Consider the following 24,159-nt stretch of genomic DNA (forward strand, 5'->3'; position numbering starts at 1 on the left):
AAAGACAGATTTATTGCCAGCACCACCGGCAGTGACCGTGCACGTCCTCAGCAGCCAGGCACAGCAAGCCATGGGAGCATTGTGGAAGCAATGGGGAAAGCAAAGAATGGTCTCTGAGAAGCAAGAGTCGGCCTCTAAAAGAGTTTAGAGGCTCTCCATTGCCTCTAAAGGGAGACCAGAAAATTGGCGTTAATCCCTCTGTCTCCCACACTTAAGGTATTTGTAAACATTAATAAGATCCCCCCTCAGTCTTCCCTTCTCCAGGCTGAACAGACCCAGGTCTCTCAGCCATTCCTCATAGGGAGGATGCTCCAGGCTCCGTATCATCTTTGTTGCCCTCCACTGGACTCACCTCTCGGTGCCCGGTGTGGCTACCTGCCTGGGTTTTTAGGAGGCCAAATAGTTGTTTCAGGGTGCCATGTGGCGCCTCAACAGCTGGGTTTCACTACTTACTATTTAGGTAGAAAAAAAGGCTGTGGATTTCTCTGGGGGTGAAGAAGTCGAAGGAGGGGGTGACTTGTCAGTCTCTTCCGCTTCTTTGTATTCTGTCCTGCCTTTAGGATACAGCTGAAGCAATTTGTATGTTTTACCAGTCCGTTAGCACATAAACAACATTTGCATCTCTCAGAAGGTGCTTTCTCAACTGCTTTAAAGCTGGTGTTTTTTTTTGTTGTTGTTGTTTTTTTGTTTTGTTTTGCTTTGTTTTTTTCCATTGGTTTTGATAGGAATTTCAACTTAGATGTTCCTGGTAGTAGGCCCGCAAAGTCACAGCGTGAACAAATCCTGCTCCTCGCTATTCTGGAACCGGATTCCAAATGAGTGTAATGGATATGAACTAGTGCTGTTATCACAGCCATGGAGGGTGGTGGGAAGCTGTAAATTATAGTGGTTTTTAGCTTCTCAGATGGTCCAAAATCAAAATACTGGGTCACATCAAAAGTCTTTCTCGTTGGTATTCCATCTCTGGCTGCAGGCCAGCAGCAGAGGCATGGGGGAGTGCATGCAGAACAGCACACATGGGGAATAAACCTTCCCTGCTACACTCTCTCAGAGATTCAGGGATTTTCGGCAATGAAGGCTACTTCCAGAGCCTGTGGTGTGGCAGCCAGAAATAATCCAGTTTCATGTAGCTTCTCTCTGAAGCAGTCAAGTGACAGAGGCAGCTTGCAGGCATTCACTTCTACCTCTTCCTGAACCCTTTTATTCCAAAGATAGAGGCGAGAGTAAAAGGTGGCAGTGGGGTTAAGCTACCCCATATGAATCAATCTGAAAGCTACCTTGGCAGGTTTCTTTTGCCCCTCAGTTTGTGCCAGTGACACTGGTTTCTTGGGTTCTCTGCTGCTTTCAGCTCTGTGCAGAAGCCTGTGATGTGATTGTGGTCTCACAACCATGGACCAATGGGACTGAATGTCCCCAGGACTGGCGGGCCAGGCCTGGGCTCTGGGTTCTCTTGCAGGGACAGCATTGTCCAGGGGAGGTTATGGGAATCGGACAGTAAAGAACTTACACTTCTTTCTTCCTCTTTGCCCCTTAGAGAAACTTTATCCCAACTGTGGCTGCCTGTTCATCAGCACTGCCAACAAACGTTCCTGCTTTCTCTTCCCAAGTCACCGCATTATGTGGCAATTACTTACCATGTATTTCTCCTCCCTTTATACATAATCTCATTTTAATGCGCATGTCACAGTTTTAATAAACTGGAGTTCAAAGGATGAGCAATTATACAAATCTTTCATTTCATACATGAAAAGCGTGATTTTAAACTTGTCAGCAAAAAGAAAAAAAAAAAAGGCATCGCTTTAATTCACTTCTCAGTGCAATTACCTAACGTCTGTCGTGGGTTCCTGCAAAGCACAACTTCAGCTGGTGTAAATCAGCAGAGTGCCTTTGATTTTGGTGTTCGACACCAGTGGAAGATTTGGCTTCCAGGGTGGCTTACTGCAGCTTTTAAGATGAGAAATGAGGTCAGAGTTTATCAGCAGCCAAAATGAAATTGGTGATGGTTGGTGCCCTGCCTTGGTTCAGTCCTGTGGAATTTTTATGCTTTCTAAGCATTTTGTTTACAATTGAAAAGGAAAAAAAGTCTTGCAGAGATGTGGGGAAGAGATTATACTATAATACACAGAGGTTTGATTCTCTAGGACTCCATGTTCTCTTTAGCTACCCCCTAAACTTGTAAAATGAGACAAAAAATACTCTTAATGCAGAACCATAAGGCAAGGACAGAGTCAGGCATTCAGCTCAAAGGGTGAGCTCTAGGCGTCCTCCCGCATGACGAGGAGAGAACCACTGAAGTCAAACCTCAGGCTGGCTGTATGGAAAATGGAAGATAGTTGGGGTGCTGCAGTTCCTTGGTATGAGCACCCTTCCCCAGCTCCATGCTTCGCAATGCTGAGTCTTGACCCTGCATCACAAACCATGCAGCTTTCACCTCCAGGGTTGTTCACATGAGCTCAGAGAAACCACCAGTTCTCTGGATCTGCTTCCTCCTGCTGCAGGGAACAAGTCATCCAGGCTCTCAGAGCAGAGTGTGCAGCCCCAGCACACCCTAAGGCAACTTTTCTGAGCTCTTTGAAGCAGCACGTTGTATCTGGCCTGTCCTTGGTGGTGGATTTTATGTCACCTGCAATCCCATTTGCATTAAAGGCAATGCAAAAAAGTGGTGAAAAGTTTCTTTGTGAGTGTTGGGAAGGTCCTTGAGCAATCTTCAGGAGCCTGTTTCACCCTTCCTCGACCTTCTTGGAGCAGAATGAAAGTGACATCCCAGAGGAACAGAATCACAGCAGTGTTAAACACTTCATGAAAAAAAAAAAAAAAAAAAAAAAAGACTGCAATTGATATGTAGAAAACTTCCAGAAGATACAAAGCTCACTTGGTTAGCATTTGGAAAGTGCTTTGAGATCCTTTGATGAAGAGTGGTAGTGGAAGTGCAAAGCATCACACATTTTTTGCTAACTTGAGTTCCCTGGGGGTGAAATCCACTATTCTTGCATCCTCTCAAAGGCAATTTTGTGAAATTTCCATCCATGTCCGGGGAAAAGCATCTCTAACGTTGGGACTGCAGCGCAGAGCACGGCTCACTTCTCAGAGGCTGGAAAGCAATTGCAGTATTTTTAATTCTAGCACTCTGCTGTTTGTCAAATAGAGCCTTTCACTTGACATAACAAATGGCTTTTCTAAGATGGCTCTACTTTAGCTGGAATAAAAGACTGGAAAAAAGCTCCATGCCAGTATCTGCGAGAGAGCAGGTGGGGAGGTGTGTGGTTGGTACAGCAAGCATCTCCCAGGGCTCTGCGATGGAACTGTTCAGTGTAACCCTTAGTTAAAAAGTAAATTGGCTAAATGGCTCTGCTCACATTATCTCTCTGTAATAATCATTGAGACTGATCCCGTAATGCTCCCCCCCCCTCCTTTTTTTGGTTAAGCAAAGGATGTTACTGTAGAGAGATAATTTTCCTGAAATCATTCTAGGGAAGGCTAAAAAAAAATAAAATAGAAAAGCACAAACAAACACATAAAAAACAACCCTGTCGAACCTTTTGCATTCACCTGAAGAAACAATATTTGAAATTAATCAAAATTATTACAATCTCATTCTGCATTGAGGGAATTTACAGCCCAATACAGAAAATTAGAGGTGGTGGCACTGATACAGAGTTGTGAAATAAGAATGCTACCTGGAGCTCAGTGCTTTTAATTCTCTTTTGTGTCTTTCTTCCCACTTTGTCCTTGTGTAAATGTGGACAGCGTCAGTCTGGGTGGAAAGTTCTCTCAGACAGGAATTGCATCCAAAGTGCATCCAAAGCTGCCTGTGAACAGACACCAAAGCTGGGCTCCCAGGCTGGAAAACGGCCACAGTGTGTGTGGTGCTGCTCGAGGCTCTCCTGAAATCAGTAGCACAAGCATATGGCCAGCTCTGGGCTCTCCAGGAGTGACCTCACTGCTGTCTTTCAGTATTTGAAGGGGGCTTGTAGAAAAGATGAAGAGCAACTTTTTGTTCAGGTAGATAATGATAGGACAAGGGGGAAAGGATTTAAATTAAAAGAGGGAGATTTAGTGTAGATGTTAGGAGGAAATTCTTCACTTAGAGGGTGGTGCAGGCTAAATAAAGCACCAAACGGTGCCTGAGCTGCCAACACAGGGAACTACACCCTCCTTTTTGACTTTATTCCTCCATTTGGCCAGGCAAAACCTCACAATCTGTTTCTTCAGAGCATTAACTCCAATTGCGTGGCCTCATTGCTGTTGGCACGCACAGGAGCGGGCTGCTGACCGGTGTGCTTTTGGGTTAGTGCATGTGGCACAGAGCAGCCCCTGCCTGGTGGCACCAGGAGCACGGCTGGGCTCGCTCTCGGTGTGCTGGTGTGCCACTCGATCTTCTGCTTGAGAAGATAAAGATGGAACGAACAAGTCTGTGAAAGAGGCATGTGTTTGGGCTGCTTCATAAATCAAGGCAGACTGGACTGCATGCTTATTTTCCTTTCCCCAGGCCAAAAGATAATGGATTTAAGTCTCTGACGTTGTCAACTGTTCTTTCTCCTCTCCTTCACACCATCTCCTTAATTCTTGTATTTATTGATGGCTGTGCTAACACAGATATACTCTGGTTTTTGAACTGTGTGGATGGTTGGATGACACTTAAATCAATATCATGTGGCAGTTTTATTTTCCCAGCCTTAGACACAATCTGTCCATTGTGTTAACGCTGTTTGTGACTTAAATGAATGCAAGAATTTATAGGTACATCTTGAAAGTGCTGCTTCCTTTAATCATGCCAGATAAAGGAGTTCTTGCCTTATGCAAAGCAGGAGTGTCATCTGGTTAATGGGAAGATACTTAGCAGATGCAAGCTGCATGAATCCTTCATTTAAACGATTGCATTTACAGCCCTAATCGGACAAAGGAAACTGTGGACCAGAAAGAAATAAAGGCTGCCAAAAAGAAAGAGGAAATGTCTTCCATTGGGTACTTCCTGGCAGGATGAGGGCAATTTTCATGGGCTGTAATATGGCAGTGTAATATTTTATTTGTTTCTTCTGCCACAGCCTGATGCCATGTGGTGGCCTGGCTCTGCAGGGCATCATCAGGTGCTGCAAAGCTCGTGGCACCAGTTGATCTCTTGGTAAGAGGCATCAAGGATGTTGAGATTATGGGGTGTGTGTGGCCATGAACTCCACGAATGAGAGCTCTGCAGAAGTGTCACAGCCTCTGGCCCACTGCAGAGTGGGTGCTTTAGCAGAAATTTGGATTAGGCTGCAAAATGAGCAGGCTCTGGCTCTGCTGGCAGGGAAATGGCCTTAATGTAGGCTGCTGTCTCATAAACTGCACCATCTCCTGTGCTGAGATAATCATCAGTGTTCCTTCCTAAGAGATTCTGACAAATCCATCAGCAAGGAGACACTGAGGTGCTCAGCCGGTGACGGGGTAAATAGGCCACCCTCTTCTGGGGAAGAGAAATTGTTCTTTCAGTAGCCTTGCAGATTCACTTTTTTTTAAGAGCGTAGAGAAGGACTATTTACCAAATGCTAAGTGTCAAAAGGAACCTCCAAATTCCCAGGCTGGTTCAATTTTGAAGGGTTTAAAATGAATTTGCAAAAGAACCAGCAGGCTGAAATGTTCAGATGATCTTTTTGCGTAAGTGGAAGAAATGGAAGATACCTCAGGTATACCAAAAGCACATTTCTTAGAGCCATTCAAGTAATACTTCGGTATATCCAGTAGTAGACCCACAGGTACAAATAATTCATGAAATACCTAAGAAGAAAAAGTGTTCTATCAGTGTGAGAGTACAATGTAAACGATCATTAGGATATATTCACTATTGTGCTGTCTGATCTCCAAATGAGCCACTTTAAAAACACTGAACCTGTCATCTTCCAGGAAATCAAAAGCTCATTTAAATACCAGGATCCAGCGAAAGCAGTTCAAACAATATACATCTCTTGACAAAAAGAGGCTCGCTCACTCAATGCTAAGGAATGCAGTTCCACAAAACTACATGAGAACAAAATCCACAATGCGGCATGTGCTCTGTTTGACAAGTGATAATTAACTGCTGACAATATAATTTTAGTTTTGATGCAGACTTGTTTTTCATTAAAAATAATCAGGGAACATTTGCTTGGGGTGGGCCAGCCTTACTCGAGGCAGGAACGTTCAGAGTTCGGTGACTGCTGACATATTTGCCTCATGCCGAACACGTGTCCTGCTGGGGAAGTCAGCGGGTCACATCTTCCTCGTGGAGCTGGGGCTTTTTTATCAAACCTAGGGGCTTTGGATCTGAGGGATCAATGACCCAGGCAGTGCTCTTGGTAAGGAGGTGCTTTACCTGCCACAGTATGTTTGGAAAATGAAATTTGAAGGATTCAGGACAACTCCCTAAAAAGCAGCCTTTGCATTTGGAGGGGGAAGTAGAGCTCTTTCCAAGAATGATTGTGAGTAACTTGTTTTAGAGTGGACCAGGGTTTTTGTGCTTATCTTAGAGAATTATATGCTGCAGTACAGTGGGGGCAAAATAAGGAAGAAGGAAATTGCTTGAGTTTCCTTTGAGAGTCTTGACACGGCAAGGTTAACAACCACTGGGTAGGTCAGAGCTCCGGCTTCCAGAGAGGAAAAATCTCAAAGACCACTCCATGCCTTCAGATGGCTGCAGGTGTCACTGTCCTTCACCTCAGCTTTCATACTGTTAATTCCTCATGGGATGGAGTCTTCCTTTATTCTGTGTGCTTCAAGGTGGGGAGCACTAAAGGTAGATCTGTCCCGCCTTCCCAAACCTATTTTTGCTGTTCACAAGGTACCTTTGCTTTAAAAAATATTGTTCTGATCTTCCAAAGCTTCAGAACAGAATCGTGACATATACAATCTATTCTGCTCATGGTCGACGATGATACTTATTAAAAAATAAAAAGAAAAAAAAGAATAATATGAGGTTAGATGCTGTAGGAAGTCAGATTGCCCAGATCACAGAGGCTGTGGCAGAGCCTTAAAGAGAGTTAAGGACTCCTTAACTTTTAGATTTCACCACTAGACACAACTTCTCTCTTCAGGGTTTCCAAATGTGCAACTGTTCCGATAGTAAATTATGATTCTTGGAGGTTAATTTTTAATAAGGCAGTTTATGTTATTTAAACAATGATTATTAAAAACATGCTTGAGGTTTACAATATAATAGGTAATTATCTTCTCCAGAACAGTTAATACAATACAGCACATTCTCCTCTTCAGTGATCAGCTGGTATTTGTTTAGCCTATAATAACACTCTTATTAAAACTAAATTAAATGGACATAATTTGAGGTATCACAGCAAATCTTAAGAAAAGCAACTCTGACTGAACTGAGTTTCATTCCACACTAGTTATAGCTGCCTTTTATGCTAACATGACTCGACTCAAGACTCTGAGGAGCACCAGGCATCACCTGCAGAGAGCACTCGGAGCTCAGTGTCAGACTTGAAGCTCATGCCCAAGCCTTTGTAATCATCCACTGTCTGTCCAAACAAACAGCTCTCTGCTTGGGCCACGGTGATGTTTTCCAGCAGTGCAGAAGGTTGTCACCAGCAGCAGGACCTCAATGGACCTCCAGCGTACGATTTTCTCACCTAGCTGGGATGATGGGGCATGACTCTGTTCAGACACACGCAGGCTGCGATGCTGATGCAGTGAGGGTGAAGCGGTGGTAAAACCCTTCTCCCATCCCGTGGCACAGAGCACACACCACACAAGTGGTTGTTAACAAGGGAAAGGGCATGAATTTCCTGCCCCCCGCTTGTTTGCCCTGTGGGGACCCCTATTAAAAGCTGTCGGTGGAACTGTGCCAGTTTAAACTGGCTGATACGGTATTGCTTTCTCAATCTGAAGTCTTTCTACAGCTTTTTTTTTTTTTTGCTTTTTTTTTTTTTTTCTGCAAGAATATCTCTGTCATGGATGATTTGTAATAGGAGTTTCATTATATGATCACAAAACACTGGGGAATATGTTAATATGGTTCAGCGTGTAATCCAGTGTAATATCATTGAAAAGAATTGCATTTTATCTACAACTGAAGCAGCAAATAGGAGCTCCTTCTCTTTCTATATTAATATCCATAGCTGAATTAATACTTCCCTCCCCATAATGTTGTGTAAATTTACCAGAATATGCATGCTGATTAGTGTAGATACAGCCCCATTTTCCACGAGCAGCACATGCAGGTAAGGGGTTTTGATGCTTTGTGTGTATTTTGAGGAACTGAGGCTCCTGTAAGAATCTCAATCATCTCTCGTGTCCCTCGCATTTGTATGAATCAAAGAGCAGTTGTAATTCACCCTGTCATGTTTAGCCTGCTTTTCCCCCAGAATCAAGATATATGTGGTGCTGTTACTTCTCCTTTTGTCAGCTCCTGATGTCTCCCCTCATCAAGAACTTTTCGGAGACTAACCACCGTGGAATTTGACAGAGGTCCTGTAGATAATCAGTGTCTCAAACTGTAATTAGGTTCCCACAATTCTTACAAAAGTTGAGTATGAACAAAATATTCTCCTAGGACACTACACACACCTCATTTTTTATGCAAGAAGGTGTCACTGGAGAGGGACACTGACTGGGGGGAGAGATGGATAGGAACAAAGGACAACAGATCAGTAGAAGTCTTAATGTCAACTGCTTCTGGTGTCAACAAAAAAGATGCTGGAAATGTAATAATTCCTTTCTTAGTCCATTAACTGACACAATAGGATTAGTTCATTTTTGTTCCCTGAGGTTATGTTCAGATTACTATAGAAATACACATAAAAAAACAAACCAAGATGTGGATTACACTGGGATAAGAAAGCCGGGGTTGAGCAAAGATCCTAACCCGGCAGGTATCTTGAGAAGCGGATGATATTTCCGAGCTTGTGCTGGAGGGCTGAGCTTTCCTTGAAGATGCTCCTTGATAAGATGAAGTCATGCGCTCTCCTTGCTTAGTCTGCTGTGTGTTAAATTTAAGGTATGCGCCCGCTCTGTGGCTGTTGTGAGCCTCAGGATGGTAAATTAGCCTGCACCGAGTTCTGTACTGAGACAGCTAGACTGCTATCGATCTGCTGGGTGCTAGGACTGGAGTGAAGACATATCCTTTGTCCATAAATGGTGAAACGCTTTGAGATTCTCAGCTGGAAAGCATCCAAGAAAGACTAAAAGGTTTCCTGGGCTTCTTTTTTTGGTACGAGAATTTCTACTCCTTCCTAAACTGCTTCTCGTCTCCCTAATGCAAATCCTGTCAATCTGCGAACTGTCCAAAGCAACATTCGGATTGTTCTCTGGTATTGATTCCTCCTTGGTACTGTAACAACTGCAGCAATATATCAGGCGACTGGGGAAGTCTTTATTCTGTCCTTGCTCTAAAGCAGCGGCATGTTTTAAATTTCTCGAATGCTGTGGAAAAAACAGTTTGAATCATAAGCCAAAGATGCTCACTTGACAGATGGATTCCTGGCTGCGTTGCAGTGTTTGAAATGCATTCAAACTCACCAGATTGTATCCTGTTGACTAACAGGTTCCCACTTAGATGCCTTGGGACTAAGAGATATGGAACTTGATATTTAAGGATTGCTTAGCAGAAACAAACCTGCATACATCTGAGTAGCAACAGGCTGGTAATGCTGATTTAAGTTTCTAGCACTTGTAGCATCCTGTTACTGGAAGTTGTGCTGCAAGGTATGAAAGGCAAGACATTTACTGGGGCAGGTCCAGGAAGCAAGAGAACATGATAAAAGCCAGAGACCAAGATCAGATGAGTGGCTTCTAATTTTTTTAATGCATTTTGAAGAAAAGCCTGGAACTTTGCAAATGTGGGCGACAGGTAAGGGAGGTCAGACCAAAGTCTTTCTGGTAGAACCTAAGGTGTAACATGAAGACAGTGTAATTTGGTTGGGCAGGTCAACTGTGTAGATAGATCTTCTGACACAAGGTGGATAATGTGAATACACAAGGAAGCAAGGAAGGTTTCTTCTGTGTTTCTTTTTATACATGTTGAAGAACATTCTGTTTTTCTTGTGCTTTTTTCTTGTTTAGTTTCTTACTTCTTACACAAAGTCTCTGGAAAGGTTAAAACGGAGCACTGCTCAATCTCAGCATTCTCTGGAAAGTTATAGTTGTGTAGGCTGAGGGCTGAGGATGCACAGAGCAGACAAGAATCAATAACTAAAAGTTAATGAGAACTGAGAATTTTTAGGATTGAAAATCCCAGCCCAGACTGGCATGTAAGCAGCAGTTAATTACGTGTCCCTGTCACCAGCTGCTATTGCAATAGGAATTCTTTCTGGTCAAAGCTACAACTTCCCTATCAAACTTCTAAAACTTTGCCGCTGGCTGTGCCTCCTTAGCTGCCCACAGCAGTCAGACCTCTCCTTCTGTAGGCTCTTCTGGCAGAGGGGATCACAATTCTTCATATTTCCCATCCTCAAGTCAATAAATATGCCTTGCAGAGTCAGACAGATTACATTTGCTCCTATCCTACTTGGCAAGAAAGAATTTTCCTTCCTAGTAGTGTAGAGATTTATATCTCCAAAGACAACACCAAATGGGGTAGTTCAGCCACGTTCTATAAAAGTTGGTAGAAGATTTTCGAAATGGATGAGGACTCCATTAGAGACCTATGAGGTGGCACAAATATTTATGGGTAGGACATCCTTTTCTTTATAATGCTGTGCTGGATTGTGACATATTCATGCTAATAGCAACTGTCAGTGCTAAATTAATTTGAACAAAGATCAGTGGGAAAGGCACTCCTGAATTGTAGGAAAGAGTGTGTTATCAAAGCAGATAAATCACAAATTAAATTCTATTTTTCATGCCAAGATCTCCGCTGGACTTTGTTTTTGAGCAAAGGCAGATTTTCAAGTCAAGTTTCAGATACCATTCCCATCCATTATTCACGGCGATTCTGAGCCAGGAGTCAGACCAGCTTCACTAAAGGGACGGATCTGCGGTTGCCTCTGAAGTCTGTGAGCATCCCTGAATTCAGGAGCTTGGGGTTAAAACTCTGCTCTTCAGAGCCTTCATTTTCCAAGAACCACTGGAAAAAAAAAAAAAAAAGTCAAAATACTCAAATTGTAATTGGTGGATCTCAAAGCACTTCACAAAGGTCAGTGGTCTTACTCCTTTTCTTAGTCAGTGGGAGTACAGAGGAATTCAGTGGGAGTCGGGATGCCCTGCCAGCTGATGGCACAGCTGCAGACAGGGCTTTTGTCCTGGAGCAAAAACAGAGCCAGGGGCTGAAAAGTGCGGGTACCCTCAGCACATGGGGAGGGGTCTGGCTCCAGAGCCTCAGTGCTGCCATTCTCAGGTGATGGAGAAGTGGTTATTTAAGTAAGGAAATAACGATGGCAGATTAACAGCCATGTAATTGACAAATTATATGGGAGTGGATTTAAGAAAAATAGTTTCTGCATCTTCGTCATACAACTGTATTAATGTTGGTGGCATTCACCCTAAAGAAACCCTCGCATGCATGCTGCAGTTTGATTTCACAGACTAAAAGCAACCTCGCTCTGCTTGTTTCTCTACAAATGACCTGACATTTTAAGGGAAGGAAATTCACACGCTTAACGACGCAATGAACTGGAAAGAAAAAAAAAAATCATTATATCCTAAGGGACAGTTTTGTTGCACCTTATGTTATCCATAACCTCTTCTCAGTACTACCCACAATAATCCTCTTCATCTGTAGCCAGCCCTCTATGATCTCTTAGGGGGTTTTGGTCCCTTATTTAAAATTCTTGGCAGAAGTTATGCAAACATCTGGACTTCCTAAAAGAAACAGCAGGAGATGTACTAGTCCGACAGTTCAGTCTTATTTTATCTGTCTTAACTTCATCAATACACTTGTTTCTTAGTTCCCTGTTTATATATTAAAGAAAACACCTTCAGGCTCAAGGAGTTAAATTTATTATTTGGGCTACAGTTTTACAGCAAATACCTGAAAAAATAATGATAGCATACTAGGAATGAGAAGGTATCAAGCAGATCAAACAGAAAGCCTTGCAAGTATTGCTATAAATTCCCTATTACTCCTGTGGTGAGGGTGAATTCCTAGAGGTCCATAGTTTTGTTTGGTCAAGAAGCGGAGGGCAATCGAATCAAATACATGAGCACGTCTCTCTCTAAGGCCGAGATACAAGTTAATGCAGAAAGCTTATGCAGGGCACTTCCCATCACTGCAGCATTATGGTAGAAAAAATGGGGCTTGGTTGTCAGTGACTCTAGCTCTGGCACTGAAATCAATCCGAAGGTCTACATACCAGTGAACTATTTTAGTGGAACACAAAAATCCATGGATAAGATTCTCTTGTTTGAGATATGTCTCCTTGGTGGAGATGAATCTCATCTGGGGTCCAGCTTTAGCTTACACGTAGATGGCATCTACATCTAAACTGGTGTTGCAGACTCCTTAATGGGAGATGAGAGTTGCTTTTAACAGGAGGTCTGTTTTAGCAGGCAGGAGCTGTACATTCTTGGTGAAGCTCAGAGCCTCTGTTTGTCCATCTCTGGGGGTCCTAGAGCACCACATAATTCCATACAAACCACTGAATTAAGCTTATATTATCAGTTGAAATTTAGACCACCTGCAGCATCTGCTCCACACTGAAAATGTGGTAAGCTAGTAATTCAGCTGGGAATTTTCGAGATACTTCTTTGGCCCAGAAAAGAGATTGCTGCAAATGGATCTGGGATGGGACTCCTTAAGTGTGATACATCAGAGTCTGCCCTAGCAATCCATTAGGTTTTGTAATCTAATCTCTATATAATTTTAAGATACAGACTTAAAATAGCACACTTTTTTGTCTCATATATAATAATAATAATAAAAAAAGAAAGCTGACACAGAGTTTGACATCTGTGTTTTAGTGCCTGGATCAGGGTCAGTGCCTCTCTGTGGTGTGGCTGTACGCATCATCTGGCATTGCATCTGGCCAGGAAGGAAGGGGAGCACAGGGCTCTTGTGACAAGAAGACATTTAGGGGTTTGTCCCTGTCCATTAGTGATATCCTACTTGCTTTGTTTTTGGGGAAGAGTTGGGAAAAAATATGTGTTGCTTGTACATACGTCAGTATACATTCAGTAGCTTTTATCGTTTGGATTCCTCTAACATTTTGTGAAGTTAGGAGGGAAGCATTAGGAGAAGATACCCACTGACAGAAATAAGTGAGATGTGCAGGCTAGGAGAATGTGGATTTTTTTCTTCATACTGTCAAAACCGATTGCCTTTAGTTGGATCAATCCAAGCACACTTCATAACCTGCGCAGAGTTTGTTAGATTCATTCTCTTAGCTTGCTTGTTCAAGCCTGTTATTAATCCTTTCGTCAGTTCAACTCAGTGGAAGAAAACACGTTCTTGAAGAGTTTTTAGACTGAAAATAAATGCCTCATTAAGTTAAACATGTTAACCTGAAAACAGTATTTATGTCAAACAGACTAATGGATGCTGTTACTGGGAGCGCACGACGGAAGTGGCAGGAGCTCGGGCGGCAGCAGGCCCCGCACACCTGCATGCTCACTGTGAGAGGGGTGAGGAAGAGGAGAGCAAGCCCCATCGTGGCTCCTTCTTCACATACGGTTATTTCCCATGGCACAGCAGATGCTGGGCAGCTCTTTGCTGAAGGAGTATTAAGAGAGCACAGGTACTTTGAGTGCTAGGATAGCTTCCCCCAGGGACTGGGGACTACACAAATTTACTCAGTCTCTTCTGGGTGGTCAGGGAAGGTCACCTTGTCATTTTGCAAAAGCATTTTCACTAGTTTTGCCCTTCCTGAAGCATATGAGCACTCCTTAATGAGGATGCTTCTCACTGCCACATTTTCTTGCGTAATGCTTCCAAGTATGTTGCTCCCTCCCAGATTTGCACCGAAAAATCCAAGTGCAGTGCTGTCACCACCTGCTCTATCAGTACAGTCCTGTGATCTTGACAATCATGCAGAGAATGCACAGAATACATTTAAGCTGCCTTTATGCAAGGAAATGCAGGAGAGAAATCCAGAGCTCAGCCAGAGTAACTCTGCAGTGCCCGTGTTATCTGGAGCGGAGCAGCGTGGCCTGCAGAGTGCCCTTCTCAGGCTGTTGGCAGTACTGATGAGAAGAGAGCAGCACAGTTCCTTCCCATGACAGCAGCTTCTGAAGGAATCTCCCTGTGCCTCAGTTTCCCAAGTTGCTTAGTTAAGATGTTCAGAAAGGGACCAAGTGTGTACACCACCCAGTGGAGGGGCTGTGATCCTCCTGGGAACATCTCGGCTTTACCCCTTCAGCTTACAGGTGCCTGGTTGTCACACTACTCCTATATGGCTGGGGCAATCTCTCTTGACATGAATTTGCTCCCACATATGGGAGGTGAGCACCTCCCAGGCACAGCTCATGGCATTTGTTATGAGTTTTAGGGGTGAAGACAAACCCACCTGTGTTCTCCAGAGGTCAGGAACACTGCATGGTGTCCCTGGCTGTGCTCCTGAGCAGCTGGCTGAGTGATGCTAAGAAGCCCATTTCAGAGCAGGGAGAAGAGCCGGAACACGAGCCCGAGGTTAGCTGGCACACACGCTACCAGCCGTGCCTTCTCTGGAGCTGGTGAGCCACATCAGTATTCCGGGCCGCAGCTCCTCCCTAACACCGAGCACATTTTCTTAACTGAAGCTGAGATTTGAATGCAGCTCAGAGAAGTCTCGGGTAATTCACCCAAATCGAGATAGCACTAGGCAGGAGGGGATGAAGAGAATGACAGCAGCTATCTCATACTAATGAGCTATTGTCCTTAGAGGTATTTAATTGAAGGCTCGTAGAAAATATGCTTGAAACTTAGTGCATTAAGCTTCATATAGGAAAAATGCAGAGCTGTGAAGTGGTAAAAGGATACATAACATTTTAGTAGGGAGATAGACTGGCCCTGATCCTTCCCCCAAAAGGAATGAATGACTTCACTTTCCCTTCATATCAGAGGGGATGACCCCATAAATTAACAGAGAAGAGGGCTCTGGCACAATGTCATCAAGGTCTCTAAAAATAAGCAAGTAGCCACAAGGCACTTTGTGCTCCCTCCAAGTGATTCAGCCTCTGATCATTCCTCTGCCGCAGCAGAGCTCTTCTTGTAAAGGGAAGGAGTCATTAATATGCTTTGCTCTTCCAAGTCCCCACAGAAGCAAATCGACAGAGCCACTTGTCTGAACAAGCTTCAAGCGTCTGGCGTGCATTTCATGAAAATCTGGGTAATTGGACAGCGGTGGTGCCATCCACGCGCGGCTCAGCCCGGCTTCACGCTTGCTGTCTCTCCTGCCCCTCTCAGCAGCTTGGCCTCCGTGTCAGTTCCGTCAGCAGGAGCTGTAAGCAAACCACAGTGCTCTGAAAACCTGGCCTCAAGTCAAAGGACAAATTGCTGTTGATTTTATTAGATGGCTCTCTTGACCAGCGTGCCAGCCCTCCTCCGTAGCGCTTTTCCCCCTGAACTGTCTGCAGGGCAGGCTGGCCACGGAGGCTGCGAGGCTTTGGAGCAGGCAGTGGGGTCACACCGACCCATCTCGAGAGGCGGTGGGGATGTGACTGGCTTTGGCCAACCGACGTGCCAAATTTCAGCAAAGTGCAGATAGCACCCAGAGGTATCTCCATATATCATGGCAGAGATGTCACTGTCTGTACCCATTCTCTGGGAGAGGCCAGGGGCCGTTCTCTGGCCTCAGTCCCATCTGAAATGCCCACACAGTTCAGCTGTCCCAGTCTGCAAGCTGATGGCCACCCCTGAGCTGCTGGAAAGGGGCCACATTAGGTGGTCCTTACCTGGGCCGAGCTGCAGGAGGAACAGCGCTGGGACTGAGTGGCACAGGGCAGTTTCAGAGGTGCAGAGCCATGCACCGATACTCCTTATGTGTCTTATGCCTTGAGGTGCCATCTGATGCCAGGGTTTTGGTCTTTCCAGGAAGTAAAGCAAGAGAACTGGGTTCCTTTTGCTCCTTCTGCTGCCGTCAGTGGGATGTCCACCCCACGGACAGGAGTCCTGTTGGTCCCAGTGCACCGGTGAGTGTACACAAATTACTTCTCACTTGAGGCAGCTCCCATGGCCAAAGGGCTGAGCCAGCATCCAGAGGTGCTGGCAGTCTCCTGCAGGGTTTGTAGGGTAGCCATAAGGCATTTTCCTGAGCTGACAGAGGGACCCAGCAGAGCTGCCTGAAGTGGCTGGACAGGACTTTGTTACCCAGAGAGTTACGTGGCTCTCCGCAGTTAGGAAAAGCAACGCTTTCATCCCACCATGGCTTAATTCACCACTCGCTTTCTGCGTGATTAGTCGTTTAGTGTTTGCTAATATATCTAATTTCCACAGGCTGCAGGTGATGTTTTAACAAAAAAAAAAGAAAAAAAAAAAAAAGATCCTTCCATGCAAAATATCATTTTGAGAAATGAAGTAACTATCTCCAAGGCCTAACTGAATTACACTCTTATCAACTGAAGGGAAATAATCCACTTCAAACATGAAATACAAGCGGAATGAAAAGCCTTTGCAAGTTGCAGAAGAACACAGTGTGAGCCTGAAATAGCAGCCCTGCCTTATCCGTATGGAAAAATACATTTTTCTTGGAATCCCTTCCTTTTTCTCAAGTGCTTACCTTTCCACCTGCCTTTAATATAACAAAAGGTAAATAATTCGTCTACTTGCAAAAGTTCTCGGAACAGGGTTCAGGTAGTTGGGAAGTCAGCAGGACCACATTCTGCAGACACTGATGAGATTCCTTCTTTGTTTTGGGGGAGAAGAGTTGTGCTCACTGAATCGTGCTTTAGAGTTTAAATTAATTTTCATTATTTGGACTTCCCAGCACAGCTATATTGATATCCTCAGCCAAGATGCTCTCAAAATACTGCCTTTCTCCATGCTTTTGCTCCTTCTTGTAAATAAAAAGAAGCCTGAAGGAATTGAAATAGGTTTATAAATAAAAGCCACAGTCCACATGGATATCCTTCTGGGAAGGTTAATTCAGGTTTCTGATTAACGACTCCAGTTTCTGTCTCTTCCTCTCTCTTTTCTGCCCAAGACAATCTTTTATCCTTTGTAATGGAGCTATTGAGGACCGTCAGGTTGAATCAGTGGAACAACTCTCCTTAGAGCAAACAGACAGGGAAACTTAGTCCTGCTAATGACTCGAGGCTGGGCAACGATGTGCTGTGGCTAGCCTGCTGGGGCAGAACTGGCAGAGCCCAGCCCCGAAAATGAGGGCTTGTAGTCACTTCTGAGCCCAACATCTTGTGCTCCCAGAGGAAAATCCCCCGTGTTTTGCCACGCTTCTGCTTCTCACTGATAAGGACATGCTGCTGTAGCCATTCGTGCTCTGCTCCGTCCCAGTTCAGCTCACAAAACTCCCGCTGCCCTTGTCCATGCACATCCTGCTTTTCTTGCCACTTGTCAACATTTTTTTTCTATTTCTCTTTGTTTTTAATTATTATGTGTTATCCATAGGAGAGCTGCAAAGGTCTGTGTGACCCAGAGCAGAAGGTATAACCCCTCTCTTTGCTGAACCAGGGTGTCAGGATCACAGCAGAAGTTTCTCTATCCAGACAGAACACAAGAGGGCTAGCCGGCAGCAAGCTGGCCCAGGCATTATAGCGACCAGGTGGTAGATCTTGAATTAACAATAACTTACAGTGTTTATTATGCCTAGAACAAGCAAACTGAATTCACAGATAAATGAAACTAATTAAACATGCTGCCATAAAATTAAAGCTTTTTGTTTGTTTGTTTGTTTGTTTGGAGGAGGTGGTTTTTGTTGTTTTTCTTTTGTGGCTTTGTTTTTGTTTGGAGATTTTCTTTTGTTCTTTTTCAGTACTGCAGCAAATCTGCAAATAGGTTTGTAAACTGCTGCTGTGTTTTAAAACAATGCTGCAAGCTGCAGCACTGGCTTAGCTTTCAGCCCCAGATGTAACAAACGTCATGGCTGGATTTGTCAAGGGCTCCAGAGATATGTCAAAGGCTGCACGCTCCAAGCACCCTTGTGCCCAAGTCTGCTCCGTGAGCAAGGCACAATTGGTGCAGCTGATAGGAGTCCTCTGGTATTGCACTGATTTGCATGGAGAATCTGCCCCAGCCCAGGTGTAAATAAGGCCCAGTAAGTGCTAGAAAAGAAAAGGGAGAGAAATCATAAGGGTCTGGCCATTCCTTTGTATTTGTTTCTTGTATACCCTGGTGCAAAACCTTCTGGCACCTACGTGATGGATGTCAACAGCACCTCTGCAGATAAATTAGTCTGAGCTGGAGGTGTTTGGAGCAAGTATTAGGCTTGGGAGAGAAAGCCCTTTAGCAAAAGATGTTAAAGCAACCTGTTAGAGAACCAAATTCCTGCTAAACATGATGGCAGCACTTCTGTGCAGCCAAGATCACTGCTCTGTGTCTGAGGTGCGAGGAGGGGACAAATAATTGGGTTTGCACTTTGCAGCAGGGAACAAAGACCATTAACCCGTACTAAAGTGGAGTCAATATGGAATGCCTCATATTGACGCTGCACAGTTGGGTATAAATGGCATTTACCAGTTGGGTTTTGCTTTTTTTCTCCTCCCATAAACTGCTGCACACACTTTGGGCGTTTGGTACACGACTTTCTTATTCTGTGTAAATTTATAGCACATAACTAAGGAGCAGTTCTGAGATCAGTCGGAGTCAAGCCTTCTCCGAGGTAGCTTTAATGAACCGAGGAGCTCCAATGCGCTCAAATGGCAACTGCTGGTGCACCACAAGACATCTGCTAATGAAATTTTAACAGCTGCATCTGGAATCGGAATGACAGATTCCAGGATGCAGCAAATGGAACATGAATGCATCGCGTGCTCAGGACTCCACGGTCAGCTGCAGTTCCCGAGGGCTTTGGAGATGTAATAAAAAGGGGTGTTTCAGGGTACCTGCGACTCCTGAGGAAACCTCTCAACACAGAACACAGAAGCAGAGGAGTTTGCAAATCAGTCCCGCCTTTTATCCTGGGGATGGAGGGATATGTCCACACACAAAGATCCTGTGTGCAAAGCAAACCCAATTTTCCTGCTCTGAGGAAAAGCCACAGGACAGAGAGATGCCACAGGGACTGCTGTCCAAGGAGATTGCACATCAGGGAAATCAGAAAGGATCTCCCAGAAACGAGGAGTGGCTGCCTTGTCTGTACTCACATGCACAATAAATAAACAGAGGGCACAGGGGGAGATTTAAAAAGGTGTAAGCCCATTGACTGCTAATGTTATTAATAGCATCCCTGCCTGATGCCTTTAGGCAGCAAGGAAACACTGCTAAGGGCATTCAGCACTTCAGGAACTGGACATATTTAGGCCATTTAAAACAATCTATTTTGGCACATCTGCTGCAGATGGTCCAGTCGAAGAGGCATTAGTCTGGCGGACTTGAAGAGTGGCTTTTCTTCGTTATCTCTTCAGTTAGTGATAGGTGACCTTGCGTTGGTCCTCAGTGTGGTAGCTTCTTCAACTCTGAAGCAGGATAAAGGATGTTTATCAGCATTTATTAACGCTTCAAGATCTGAGCATCCTCAAGATTTTGTTAATGAATGTCACTGTGAGAAATTCAGCCCCTGCCTCATTCTGGTTTTGCAATTCTGCATTAAGCAACGGGAGCTGACAAGCAGTTAGATACCAAAAATGCTGAGGCCAACACAGGGCTATTTGCACCATGCTCTGTTCTCTAACTTGGCTCATGCCTGAAGGCACAAATAAAATTCCCAAATGCTAACAAGGTCACCAGGCCATGTTGTGATGTAGAGATGTAGCCCAACACTGCTTTCAGAAGGCTGATGTTAGCCTTCTTTCAGGGGCTTCCAGTAGCCACTCAGTGCCTGCCTTAGGCCAGGGGCACACAATCCCTACAGCAGTACAAAAGGTCAGTGTTCCAGTGTTCACAGCCCTGTGGTCTCTCTCTGCTCTCTGGTAGGTAACAGCTCCCACCCCTCTCCTCAAGATGATGGCAAGGAGCATGTGCAGGAACCTCAGCCTTTTCTGTGTGCCATGGCTCACCTGAAGGGAGGGATAAGGCCAGCACACAGGCACGGACATGGCCTGGGTGCTCACAAGCTTTCACTGCACCGAATGTTGTGAGAACCTAACAGAGCTGTGGACACGTCCAAAGCTGAAAGTGCATCCATCAACACCCTTTGGTGCTTCTGCAAGTAATATACTTGCCCTTTCAGAAGTGTGTAATGAGAACTTACGAGAATGGATGTGCTAGTCCTCAGGTTTGGACTAGAGTTCATGTTTTAATTAACAGTATAGGAAATGCAGCATGGTGAGATTTAATGCTCGTCTCGAGATAGGCATTTGTGGTCTGCTCTCCTATTTCATTTCTTTTTGTATTTCATGTAACAAACATGAAGCAGTTTTATCTCTTTTTCGGTTTTCAGCCCAAAGATCTGGAAAAACTGAGAATGACATCATTTCTGCAAGTGGAAAGTGTAATTCTGTAGCAAAAGGTGATCAGAATATTTCTCAGCGATGGTGTCAGACATTGCCATTACAGTTCAAACTGGAATTGAATGCTTGGCCATTATTTATATATGAAGTGCCCCACAGGTCTTTGTAGGTAATTCTGCTTGGCCATTATCCCTCACTGCAAACAACCCATGCACTTCCAGTAACCAGCATTTTCTCTCACAGAGGGTCCCAAACGTTGGGGCAGCAGCAGCAGGTGCTGCAGATTTTATTTGTAGGGAGAAATACAACCAGACCAGCCAAGGCTTCAGAGAGCCAGAAAAAGACCAAGACTGGAAGACCTAGAAGAAAAAAAGTTGCAGGTGGTAGAGCTGTGCTGTGCTGTGGTGCCAGTGTCTGCAGGGTTCACACACTGGAGTCCCCGTGTGGCTTTGTGCAGGTGGGGCCAGGGTAGGGGGGGCGACATCCCAGCAGATCACCCGCTTTTCCCTCCAACTGGGGGGAACTGGGAGGTTGGCTGGACTGTTGAGGCTAACCCCAAAATAGTCCGCTCTCCATTTATATTCTGCAGGCAGTAAATTGTACCCAGCTGCTCAACAACATAAACGCTGCCTTTCTGTTCTGCTGCATGTCACTTACTGCCTTGCATAATGCATTTCTCACTCATTTCCATATTCTTCTCCATTGTACTGATAAGCTAATAAATCTGGGAAATTCGGAAGATGTTTTTTTAAAACCCATTTGCTGACTCCAGCATTATTCAGAAGTATTTTTTTTTTCAAGAGAGAGACAGCAAATAATTGAACAAATAATTTTCTAGTTCTTCCTATTTAGCATCTTTTGAAGTGGGGGCATTTTTCAGTTCCTTCAAAGTGCTTGTGAACATTCTCATTGACAATTGCATGAGGACACTAAAATAATCACTGAAATCTTACATTTAATGAAAACTTAGTTATCAGTAAAATAAAAATGTCAATGGGATTCTCAATAATATCTCCAAGGAAAATAATAATAATAAATAAATAAATAAAAACATGCAAAAAATTAATAGCCATAAAAAATACATCATTTTCCCATGGTTTTGGAAATGGAAGCACTACTTATTAAAAAAAAAATAAAATAAAATCAATAAGCCCAACTAGCATTTCAGCTTCTGATTATCTCATTATGTAGCCATTTTTGTAAGTGCAGAGCAGCAAAGTGCCTTCAGTTAATCATGACCACACAAATATCACCAGATTGTTGTATTTAAAAAAAAATCCAAAAGACTTCTAAGAGCATCAGAGCTAAATGAAGTAATTTCCCTGCCCCACCCTCTGTCCAGCACTTTTGTCTTTCCTTCAGCTGTTTGCCAGGAGCTAGCTCTGCTCTGTGTTGATTCTGTGGTCTCAATAGAGCTGTCTAACCAGGCAGTTTCTCCTGTTTCATGCACTCTGGACAATCCTGCTGGCCTCGAGCTGTGAGTCCCAAAGGTCCCAGGTCTCCCGAAGGATGCCCTGAGGTCTGCCAGGTGCTTGTAGGGTCCAGGGGAGCTCACATCATCACACCCAGAATTAGATTCCTACGTGTAGGGAAATCAATCATTTTTCTCTATTTCCTGTTGCTCCTTGAAGTAGTAATGACTGCTGGGAATTGAGCACATTCATCCTTCAAGCAACCTCTCTCATCGGTCTCCTGGAGCCCAGACTCAAAATGACCTTTGTGGAACCCATCTGAAGGCTTTCCTCTTTGCTTGAGTGAATTGGGAGCATCTTTGGCAACTCTGCCTGAAGGAAATTCAGAGACAACCAAAACCTGAGGTGGAGATTCTGAGGCACCCGCTGGAAATATGGCCCATGTTCGCATGCGATCTGAGGTGCCAGACAGGATGAATTACTGCTCACAATGCATTAAGCCTTTTTTGTTCCAAGCGATTGTACAGTGGGAGCCACTGGTGGTGCTGATTGAAATTCCTGTAACCATATCAGGGGAGGGAAGCGGGTGCCAGACACATGATCATCCATATGCCCCGTTGAATTTACTCAGAATTGATTAAGTTACGCTGAAGGAGACCTAGAAATCAATCTGTTCAGGCTTGCTTGTAAAAAAATGACACAATGGAGGTGACACAACTTAATTCTATTTTCATCACTCTCTCTCATGCAAGTAGGATGGGCATATTTTGTCTCATATGTCTTCTCCCCAGGTAATTATATTTGCAAAGATAATAAGCTGTCATAGGAACAATAGTAAAGTGCTTTTCACCAATCACATGGCTTTCTGGGGCATTTGGGGCAATGTAAGACTTCTCAAGTAAACCAAGAAGCAGCTCTTGCAAGGCAAGGAGCTCACATTCTCATTTTGTAGACCGATCACTCTTCTTAGCAGTTTGGCAGTAGCACCGTTTAAAGTGTTTCAACAGCTGATGTTTCCTGTGATTTTTACAGTGCTGAGATTTACAGAAGGAGGAACTCAGAAATGAAGGGCTGCATTTCTGGGATTTGCTGAAATAATATAATTATTGCAAGGTAGATTGATGTAAAACTTTTCAGATAAACTGTATTATCCAGCATTATGTCCTAAAGTAATCATATTGAAGCCTAAATTGTAATCTATTTTATCTCAACCATGCTGAAAACATGCTAGTCATAACAAGGAGGCTGTTCTGTTTGAAAGGCAGTATTTTAAGTCCTATTCCAGGTGAAAACTGCTGGAATAGATAAGAAGCAGATTCTTGATGGAAGAGTCCCAATGCATGGGACCTAAATCATTTTGCAAGATACTATTCTGTGTGTAGACAAAAAGGGAGACTCAGTCCTCTGCAGCCTGGGTCCGAGGAAATCAGTGACAGTTCATCTGTGATAGGAACTCAGGACATGGCTGTAGCAGTACGAAATCAGCTCTCTGGTGTTAGTTCTGCTCAGCCCAGCTGAAAACCTGGCAGGATTGGGTCTTGCCAGTGCCCTGCTCTGTCGTTGTTGCATCCTGCCCTCTTTTAACACCGCAGGCGCGACCAAAACAGCTCTGCAGAGAATTGACTTTTTGGCAGGACTGTGTAACTCATCTTTCTGTTTTTCCCCTTCCTTTGACCCTAAGCACACGGCTTTCTCTTTCAGGCAATAGCTGGGATTAACTCTGTCCCACTCTGTGGAGTGTTCTTTCTAATCTCTCAGTTTTTTGTATCCGGGCTTGAATTAATTAAACTGCGTTGTCATTTCAATCATGAATTCTCCAAATTTGCAGTCTTTGAAGATCTCTCACCTTTGCCTGCTCATTTTCATTTGCACTCCATTTAAAAACGAACAAGTCCATTGACATTTTTCTGCAGATTTTTTTTTTTTTTAATCAATTCAGTAAAGATTGGGATCTGAGGTTGAGTTTAGCATCCTGCTGTTTCAGGATTCCTACTAACCAGTGACTTTGGCAGGTGCTTCCATCAGTGCGCAGCGAATGGCTGGGAGTCAGCAAGTTTTGTCCAACTGACGTGCAAACGTCTCATACCTCTTGTTTGCTGCTGCGAACAAAATCTCACAAGGTGGCAGAGCATTGTCCTCCCTGTGTTTTCTGCCTGTTCTGACTTCATTTGTGGAATTATCCAGTAATTCACTGCAAATAAATTTCATTGGGCTTTCTGCCAATATTTTTCATCAAAAATGACATGAAGACAAATACTGTCATTATTTGTCCAGCTGTGGAGCTACATTTATATTCTCTGCAGGACTGAACCCATTATCAGAGCTAAATAACGCTGATAATAAAAGGGATATCTCTCTGCTGCAGTGC

Source organism: Aythya fuligula, chromosome 23 (assembly GCF_009819795.1).
Source record: "Aythya fuligula isolate bAytFul2 chromosome 23, bAytFul2.pri, whole genome shotgun sequence".
Lineage (NCBI taxonomy): Eukaryota > Metazoa > Chordata > Aves > Anseriformes > Anatidae > Aythya > Aythya fuligula.